The following is a 9,801-nucleotide window of genomic DNA, read 5'->3' on the forward strand; positions in this document are numbered from 1 at the left end:
AGTCCTGACTCCTGTCCTCATCCCACCAGTCCTGACTCCTGTCCTCATCCCACCAGTCCTGACTCCTGTCCTCAACCCAACAGTCCTGACTCCTGTCCTCATCCCAACAGTCCTGACTCCTGTCCTCAACCCAACAGTCCTAACTCCTGTCCTCATTCCAACAGTCCTGACTCCTGTCCTCAACCCAGCAGTCTTGACTCCTGTCCTCAACCCAACAGTCCTAACTCCTGTCCTCATCCCAACAGTCCTGACTTCTGTCCTCAACCCAGCAGTCTTGACTCCTGTCCTCAACCCAACAGTCCTGACTCCTGTCCTAATTCCAACAGTCCTGACTCCTGTCCTCATCCCAACTCCTGTCGTCATCACAGGACACCACAGGCCTGTGTGTGTGTATTCTTCTGTTTATCATTGCACTTTATTTGTCTAGTTTCAGTGATGGCCTTGCTAGCAGACATCAAATCCCAGCCATTCAGTACAAGACAATACCATAGAAAAGAGTTCAGATACAGGGTGAGGCATGCTACACTGTACAGCCACATCTCCAAACCCCACACAGTGGGTATGTTGGCTTTACTTTTGTACTCAAGTGTAGTGTATCGATGTGGTGTTTATGTTATGTAGCATAGTTATATGTGATAAGGGTTTTACTTCTGCATTCCTATAAGACATGCCTACAAAAACTACTTTGAAAACCCACCTGAGAATAATGATTAAAAAACGACTTGGCAGATAAGATAAAATGATGCCAAAGAGGATGGCTGATGTTTTACATGCCCGTAATCAATTGTGCTATTTGTTCGTTTTTCTGCATTTTGTAACATATTTTTTAAACTTATTTTGTGCATTATGTTGCTGCTACCGTCTCTTATGCCCGAAAATAACTACTAAACATCAGAACTGGGATTACTCTCCACGGACTGGAAGAAGCTTTTTCCTTTAACGAGTCGAACGAGAAAGATATACTGCTCTCCTGGGAACAGACCCAGATCCCCGTCATTTGCGCGAAGAAAATACAGAGGAAAAGAGGACGCAGATCAGGTTGCCTTTTGAGAATCCGTAGGCGAGAATCCATAGGCGAGCGAGTAAACTCCCATTGCCATCAATTCTATCAATTCTATCAATGCCATCAATTCTACTTGCTAACATGAAATCATTGGAAAATAAAAATGGATGACCTACGATTACAATTATCCCACCAACGAGACATTAAGAACTATAATAATAATATCCTATGTTTCACCGAGTCGTGGCTGAACGACAACACGTACAATATATAGCTGGAGGGATTTTCAATGCACCGTCAGAACAGAGAACCTACGTCTGGTAAGACGAGGGGTGGAGGTGTGTGTCTTTTTGTCAATAACAGCTGGTGCGTGATGTCTAACATTAAAGAAGTCTCGAGATATTGCTCGCCTGAGGTAGAGTACCTTATGATAAGCTGTAGACCACACTATCTACCAAGAGAGTTCTCATCTATATTATCCGTCTATTTACTAACACAGACCGATGCTGGCACTAAGAGCTCAATCAACCAACTCTATAAGACCATAAAGTCACGCCCTGGCCATAGAGAGGCTTTTATTCTCTATTTTGTTAGGCCAGGGTGTGACTAGGGTGGGCATTCTAGTTTCTTTATTTCTATGTTTTCTATTTCTTTGTTTTTGGCCGAGTGTGGTTCCCAATCAGAGGCAGCTGTCTATTATTGTCTCTGATTAGGAATCATACTTAGGTAGCCTTTTCCCCACCTGTGTTTTGTGGGTAGTTATTTTCTGTTTAGTGTCTGCACCTGACAGGACTGTTTCGGTTTTCACTCGTTGTTATTTTGTTTGAGTGTTTGGAGTAATAAATATATCGTGAACACTTACCACGCTGCACCTTGGTCTCCTTCTTCATCCGACGACAGCCGTGACACATGAGCAAACAAGACAATGCTCTCCCAGAAGTGGCCCTCCTAGTGACTGGGGACTTTAATGCAGTTTAAATCAGTTTTACAAAAATATTTAGCGGCATGTCACATGTGCAACCAGAGGAAAAAAAACTCAAGACCACCTTTACTCCACATAAAGAGATGCATACAAAGCTCTCCCCCGCCTTCCATTTGGCAAATCCGACTTGCTCAATACGAAAGTGGTCAGATGGTGCGGATGCTAAGCTACAGGACTGTTTTGCTAGCACAGACTGGAATATGTTCTGGGATTCATCCAATGGAATTGAGGAGTATACCACCTCCGTCATCGGCTTCATCAATAAGTGCCTCGACAACGTCGTCCCCACAGTGACCGTAAGTACATATTCCAACCAGAAGCCATGAATTACAGGCAACATCTGCACTAATCCAGATGCCTATAAGAAATTTCACTATGTCCTCAGACGAACCATAAAACAAGCAAAGCGTCAATACAGGATTAAGATTGAATCCTATTACACTAGCTCTGAAGCTCATTGGATGTGGCAGGGCTTGCAAATTATTACGGGCTACAAAGGGAAACCCAGACGCGAGCTGCCCAGTGACACGAGCCTACCAGACGAGCTAAACGCCTTTTATGCTCGCTTCGAGGCAAGCAACACTGAAGCATGCACGAGAGCACCAACTGTTCTGGATGACGGCTCTCCGTAGCCACGCGTGAGCAAGACCTTTAAACAGGTCAACATTCACAAGGCTGCGGGGCCAGACGGATTACCAGGACGTGTGCTCCGGGCATGTGCTGACCAACTGGCAAGTGTCTTCTCTGACATTTGCAACATGTCTCTGATTGAGTCTTTAATACCAACATGTTTCAAGCAGACCGCCATAGTCCCTGTGCCCAAGAACACTAAGGCAACCTGCCTAAATGACAAGAGACCCGTAGCACTCACGTCCGTAGGTATGAAGTGCTTTGAAAGGCTGTTAATGTCTCACATCAGCACCATTATCCCAGAAATCCTAGATCCACTCCAATTTGCATACCGCTCAAACAGATCCACAGAGGATGCAATCTCTATTGCAATCTACACTGCCCTTTCCCACCTGGACATAAGGAACACCTAAGTGAGAATGCTATTCATTGACTACAGCTCAGCGTTAAACACCATAGTACCCTCAAAGCTCATCACTAAGCTAAGGATCCTGGGACTAAACACCTCCCTCTGCAACTGGATCCTGGACTTCCTGACGTGCTGCCCCCAGGGTAGGTAGCAACACATCTGCCACACTGATCCTCAACACTGGAGCCCCTCAGGTGTGCTTGCTCAGTCCTCTCCTGTACTCCCTGTTCACCCACGACTGTGTGGCCAGGCACGATTCCAACACCACCATTAAGTTTGCAGACGACACAACAGTGGTAGGCCTGATCACCGACAACGACGAGACAGCCTATAGGGAGGTCAGAAACCTGGCAGTATGGTGCCAGAATAACAACCCATCCCTCAACGTAACCAAGACTAAGGAGATTATTGTGGACTACAGGAAAAGGAGGGCTGAGCAAGCCCCCATTCTCATCGACAGGGCTGTAGTGGAGCAGGTTGAGAGCTTCAAGTTCCTTGGTGTCCTCATCACCAAGAAACTAGAATGGTTCAAACACACCAAGACAGTCGTGAATAGGGCACAACAACGCCTATCCCCCTCAGGAAACTAAAAAGATTTGGCATGGGTCCTCGGATCCTCAAAAGGTTTTACAGCTGCAACATCGATAGCATGGTTGCATCCCTGCCTGATATGGCAAATGCTCGGCCTCTGCCTGCAAGGCATACAGAGGGTAGTGCGTACGGCCCAGTACATCACTGGGGCCAAGTTGCATGCCATCCCGGACCTCTACACCAGGCGGTGTAAGGAAGGCCCTAAAAATGGTCAAAGACCCCAGCCACCCCAGAAATAGACTGTTCTCTCTATTACTGTATGGCAAGTGGTACCGGAGTGCCAAGTCTAGGACCAAAAGGCTTCTCAACAGTTTTTACCCCAAGCCATAAGACTCCTGAATAGGTAATCAAATGGCTACCCAGACTATTTGCATTGTGTGCCACCCCCCCAACCCCTCTTTTACGCTGCTGCTACTCTCTGTTTATCATATATGATTAGTCACTTTAACTATACATTCATGTACATACTACCTAATTTAGCCCGACCAACCTTTACCCAGCACATTGGCTATCCGGACTATCTGCATTGCGCACGTGACAAATAAACTTTGATTTGATTTGAAGATTTGGCATGGGTCCCCAGATTCTTAAATAGTTCTACAGCTGCACCATCGAGAGCATCCTGACCGGTTGCATCCCTGCCTGGTATGGCAACTTCTCGGCATCTGACCGTAAGGCTCTACAGAGGGTAGTGTGTACAGCCCAGTACATCACTGGGGCCAAGTTCCTGCAATCCAGGACCTATATAGTAGGCCGTGTCAGAGGAAAGCCCATGAAATTGTCCGAGACTCCAGTCATCCAAGTCATAGACTTTTCTCTGCTACGGCACAGAAAGCGGTACCGGAGCACCAAGTCTAGGACCAAAATGCTCCTTAAACAGCTTCTATCCCCAAGCCATAAGACTGCTGAACAATTAATCAAATGGACACCAGACTATTACATTGACCCCCACCCCCCATTTGTTTTGTACACTGCTGCTACTCGCTGTTTATTATCTATGCATAGTCACTTCACCTCTGCCTACATGTACAAATTACCTCTACCTCTTCCCTCGCACGCTGACTCAGTGTACATAGCCTCGTTATTGTTATGTTATTGTGTTACTTTTTTATTATTTTTTACTTTAATTTATTTAGTAAATATTTCCTTAACTCTATTTCTTGAACTGTAAGGTCTACACTTGTTATATTCGGCGCATGTGACAAATAAAGTTTGATTTGATTTTGATTTGTTTTATTGGTGTGACATTCATGTGATGTAGCATAGCTATACAGTCTTACTGTACATATAATAGGCCTCTCAGTCTACATTCATAAGGGATGCCCATGAATACTCCTTTAAATGTTCCTGTGTAGCTATGTCTTCCCTGGCGTTGTAATCAGGGCTCAAAGGAGCCTCGCCTGTTTTCCAAGAAGTGCAGTCTTAGATAATCAGAAAATAATAGACATGATGCTGGAGGAACACTTTTGAGTTAAGGATCCCATTTGATTCATTCCTTCTGGAGAGGCTTGGTGATCGGATCAAGGCTGCTGTATGAAATGGGATAAGGTACCTGGGGGAGTGGTAGGAATGGGTTTTTCCTTTTGTAGCTGGGAAATATGGAATCTGCTCTCACTCACACTGACAGCGAGACTAAGCCCATCAGAATAGAGTGTGTGTGTGTGTGTGTGTGTGTGTGTGTGTGTGTGTGTGTGTGTGTGTGTGTGTGTGTGTGTGTGTGTGTGTGCGTGTGTGCGTGTGTGCGTGTGTGTGCGTGTGTGCGTGTGTGTGTGTGTGTGTGTGTGTGCGTGTGTGCGTGTGTGTGCGTGTGCGCGTACGTGCGTACATTTTAGGGATGATAATGCTTGGTGTCAGAAGATGTCATCAGACAGGCAAATCACACACACCCTCAGTGACAGACCCCTGATACCCAGTGGCTAATGGTAAATCATGTTAAAAGCCTCACCCACCATATCAGGTCCTTATTGAATAAAATCAGTGTGTTCCTATGTTACTGCTAAGAGGATTTGAACTCCTTTGTTTAGCAGTGTAATCTCTACCATTACTATCACAGTTTGGATTGGGAAATAAGGGATAATTAACAGAATTTAAGAGATTACCACCTTCTTCATGGTATTACATGATGACATTCTATCTTATGGCTTGGGGTAAAAACTGTTGAGAAGCCTTTTGGTCCTAGACTTGGCACTCCGGTACCACTTGCCATACAGTAGTAGAGAGAACAGTCTATTTCTGGGGTGGCGTTGAGGACAATACAGTGCCACTGACACGGCCCGCAACCAAAACATGCGGACTCTCCTTCACTGCAGCCGACGTGAGGAAAACATTTAAACGTGTCAACCCTCGCAAGGCTGCAGGCCCAGACGGCATCCCCAGCCGCGCCCTCAGAGCATGTGCAGACCAGCTGGCTGGTGTGTTTACGGACATATTCAATCAATCCTTATCCACTCTGTTGTTCCCACATGCTTCAAGAGGGCCACCATTGTTCCTGTTCCCAAGAAAGCTAAGGTAACTGAGCTAAACGACTACCGCCCCGTAGCACTCACTTCCGTCATCATGAAGTGCTTTGAGAGACTAGTCAAGGACCATATCACCTCCAACCTACCTGACACCCTAGACCCACTCCAATTTGCTTACCGCCCAAATAGGTCCACAGACGATGCAATCTCAACCACACTGCACACTGCCCTAACCCATCTGGACAAGAGGAATACCTATGTGAGAATGTTGTTCATCGACTACAGCTCAGCATTTAACACCATAGTGCCCTCCAAACTCGTCATTAAGCTCGAGACCCTGGGTCTCGACCCCGCCCTGTGCAACTGGGTCCTGGACCTCCTGACGGGCCGCCCCCCCAGGTGGTGAGGGTAGGAAACAACATCTCCACCCCGCTGATCCTCAACACTGGGGCCCCACAAGGGTGCGTTCTGAGCCCTCTTCTGTACTCCCTGTTCACCCACGACTGCGTGGCCATACACGCCTCCAACTCAATCATCAAGTTTGCGGACGACACAACAGTGGTAGGCTTGATTACCAACAACGACGAGACGGCCTACAGGGAGGAGGTGAGGGCCCTCGGAGTGTGGTGTCAGGAAAATATCCTCACACTCAACGTCAACAAAACTAAGGAGATGATTGTGGACTTCAGGAAACAGCAGAGGGAACACCCCCCTATCCACATCGATGGAATAGTAGTGGAGAGGGTAGTAAGTTTTAAGTTCCTCGGCGTACACATTACAGACAAACTGAATTGGTCCACCCACACAGACAGCATCGTGAAGAAGGCGCAGCAGCGCCTCTTCAACCTCAGGAGGCTGAAGAAATTTGGCTTGTCACCAAAAGCACCCACAAACTTCTACAGATGCACAATCGAGAGCATCCTGTCGAGCTGTATCGCCGCCTGGTACGGCAACTACTCCGCCCACAACCGTAAGGCTCTCCAGAGGGTAGTGAGGTCTGCACAACGCACAACTACCTGCCCTCCAGGACACCTAGTGTAAACCACAGTGTAAACTCTAGCACCAGGGTCAGCTGCGTGTCCCCTCTAGCACCAGGGTCAGCTGCGTATCCCCTCTAGCACCAGGGTCAGCTGCGTATCCCCTCTAGCACCAGGGTCAGCTGCGTATCCCCTCTAGCAGAAGGGTCAGCTGCATACCCCCTCTTCAGCTGCGTACCCCCTCTTGCACCAGGGTCAGCTGCGTATCCCCTCTAGCACCAGGGGCAGCTGCGTACCCCTTCAAACACTCAACCTCCAGCTGTACCCCCTCTAGCACCAGGGTCAGCTGCATATCCCCTCTCTAGCACCAGGGTCAGCTGTGTATCCTCTCTAGCACCAGGGTCAGCCACGTGCCCCCTCTAGCACCAGGGTCAGCCGCGTGCCCCCTCTAGCACCAGGGTCAGCTGCGTATCCCCTCTAGCACAAGGGTCAGCTGCGTATCCCCTCTAGCAGCAGGGTCAGATGCGTATCCCCTCTAGCACCAGGGTCAGATGCGTATCCCCTCTAGCACCAGGGTCAGCTGCGTATCCCCTCTAGCACCAGGGTCAGCTGCGTGTCCCCTCTAGCACCAGGGTCAGCTGCATATCCCCTCTAGCATCAGGGTCAGCTGCGTATCCCCTCTAGCAGAAGGGTCAGCTGCATACCCCCTCTTCAGCTGCGTACCCCCTCTTGCACCAGGGTCAGCTGCGTATCCCCTCTAGCACCAGGGTCAGCTGCGTACCCCCTCTTGCACCAGGGTCAGCTGCGTATCCCCTCTAGCACCAGGGGCAGCTGCGTACCCCTTCAAACACTCAACCTCCAGCTGTACCCCCTCTAGCACCAGGGTCAGCTGCATATCCCCTCTCTAGCACCAGGGTCAGCTGTGTATCCTCTCTAGCACCAGGGTCAGCCGCGTGCCCCCTCTAGCACCAGGGTCAGCCGCGTGCCCCCTCTAGCACCAGGGTCAGCTGCGTATCCCCTCTAGCACCAGGGTCAGCTGCGTGTCCCCTCTAGCACCAGGGTCAGCTGCATATCCCCTCTAGCATCAGGGTCAGCTGCGTATCCCCTCTAGCAGAAGGGTCAGCTGCATACCCCCTCTTCAGCTGCGTACCCCCTCTTGCACCAGGGTCAGCTGCGTATCCCCTCTAGCACCAGGGGCAGCTGCGTACCCCTTCAAACACTCAACCTCCAGCTGTACCCCTCTAGCACCAGGGTCAGCTGCATATCCCTCTCTAGCACCAGGGTCAGCTGTGTATCCCTCTAGCACCAGGGTCAGTGCCCCCTCTAGCACCAGGGTCAGCCGCGTGCCCCCTCTAGCACCAGGGTCAGCTGCGTATCCCCTCTAGCACAAGGGTCAGCTGCGTATCCCCTCTAGCAGCAGGGTCAGATGCGTATCCCCTCTAGCACCAGGGTCAGATGCGTATCCCCTCTAGCACCAGGGTCAGCTGCGTAACCCCTCTAGCACCAGGGTCAGCTGCGTGTCCCCTCTAGCACCAGGGTCAGCTGCATATCCCCTCTAGCATCAGGGTCAGCTGCGTATCCCCTCTAGCAGAAGGGTCAGCTGCATACCCCCTCTTCAGCTGCGTACCCCCTCTTGCACCAGGGTCAGCTGCGTATCCCCTCTAGCACCAGGGTCAGCTGCGTACCCCCTCTTGCACCAGGGTCAGCTGCGTATCCCCTCTAGCACCAGGGGCAGCTGCGTACCCCTTCAAACACTCAACCTCCAGCTGTACCCCCTCTAGCACCAGGGTCAGCTGCATATCCCCTCTCTAGCACCAGGGTCAGCTGTGTATCCTCTCTAGCACCAGGGTCAGCCGCGTGCCCCCTCTAGCACCAGGGTCAGCCGCGTGCCCCCTCTAGCACCAGGGTCAGCTGCGTATCCCCTCTAGCACCAGGGTCAGCTGCGTGTCCCCTCTAGCACCAGGGTCAGCTGCATATCCCTCTAGCATCAGGGTCAGCTGCGTATCCCCTCTAGCAGAAGGGTCAGCTGCATACCCCTCTTCAGCTGCTACCCCTCTTGCACCAGGGTCAGCTGCGTATCCCCTCTAGCACCAGGGGCAGCAGCCCCTTCAAACACTCAACCTCCAGCTGTACCCCCTCTAGCACCAGGGTCAGCTGCATATCCCCTCTCTAGCACCAGGGTCAGCTGTGTATCCTCTCTAGCACCAGGGTCAGCCGCGTGCCCCCTCTAGCACCAGGGTCAGCCGCGTGCCCCCTCTAGCACCAGGGTCAGCTGCGTATCCCCTCTAGCACAAGGGTCAGCTGCGTATCCCCTCTAGCACCAGGGTCAGATGCGTATCCCCTCTAGCACCAGGGTCAGCTGCGTATCCCCTCTAGCACCAGGGTCAGCTGCTCATCTCCTCTAGCACCAGGGTCAGCTGTGTATCTCCTCTAGCACCAGGGTCAGCTGTGTATCTCCTCTAGCACCAGGGTCAGATGCATATCCCCTCTAGCACCAGGGTCAGATGCATATCCCCTCTAGCACCAGGGTCAGATGCATATCCCCTCTACCACCAGGGTCAGATGCATATCCCCTCTAGCACCAGGGTCAGCTGCATATCCCTTCTAGCACCAGGGTCAGATGCATATCACCTCTAGCACCAGGGTCAGATGCATATCACCTCTAGCACCAGGGTCAGCTGCATATCCCCTCTAGCACCAGGGTCAGCTGCATATCCCCTCTAGCACCAGGGTCAGATGCATATCCCCTC

Source organism: Oncorhynchus nerka, linkage group LG14 (assembly GCF_034236695.1).
Source record: "Oncorhynchus nerka isolate Pitt River linkage group LG14, Oner_Uvic_2.0, whole genome shotgun sequence".
Taxonomy (NCBI): domain Eukaryota; kingdom Metazoa; phylum Chordata; class Actinopteri; order Salmoniformes; family Salmonidae; genus Oncorhynchus; species Oncorhynchus nerka.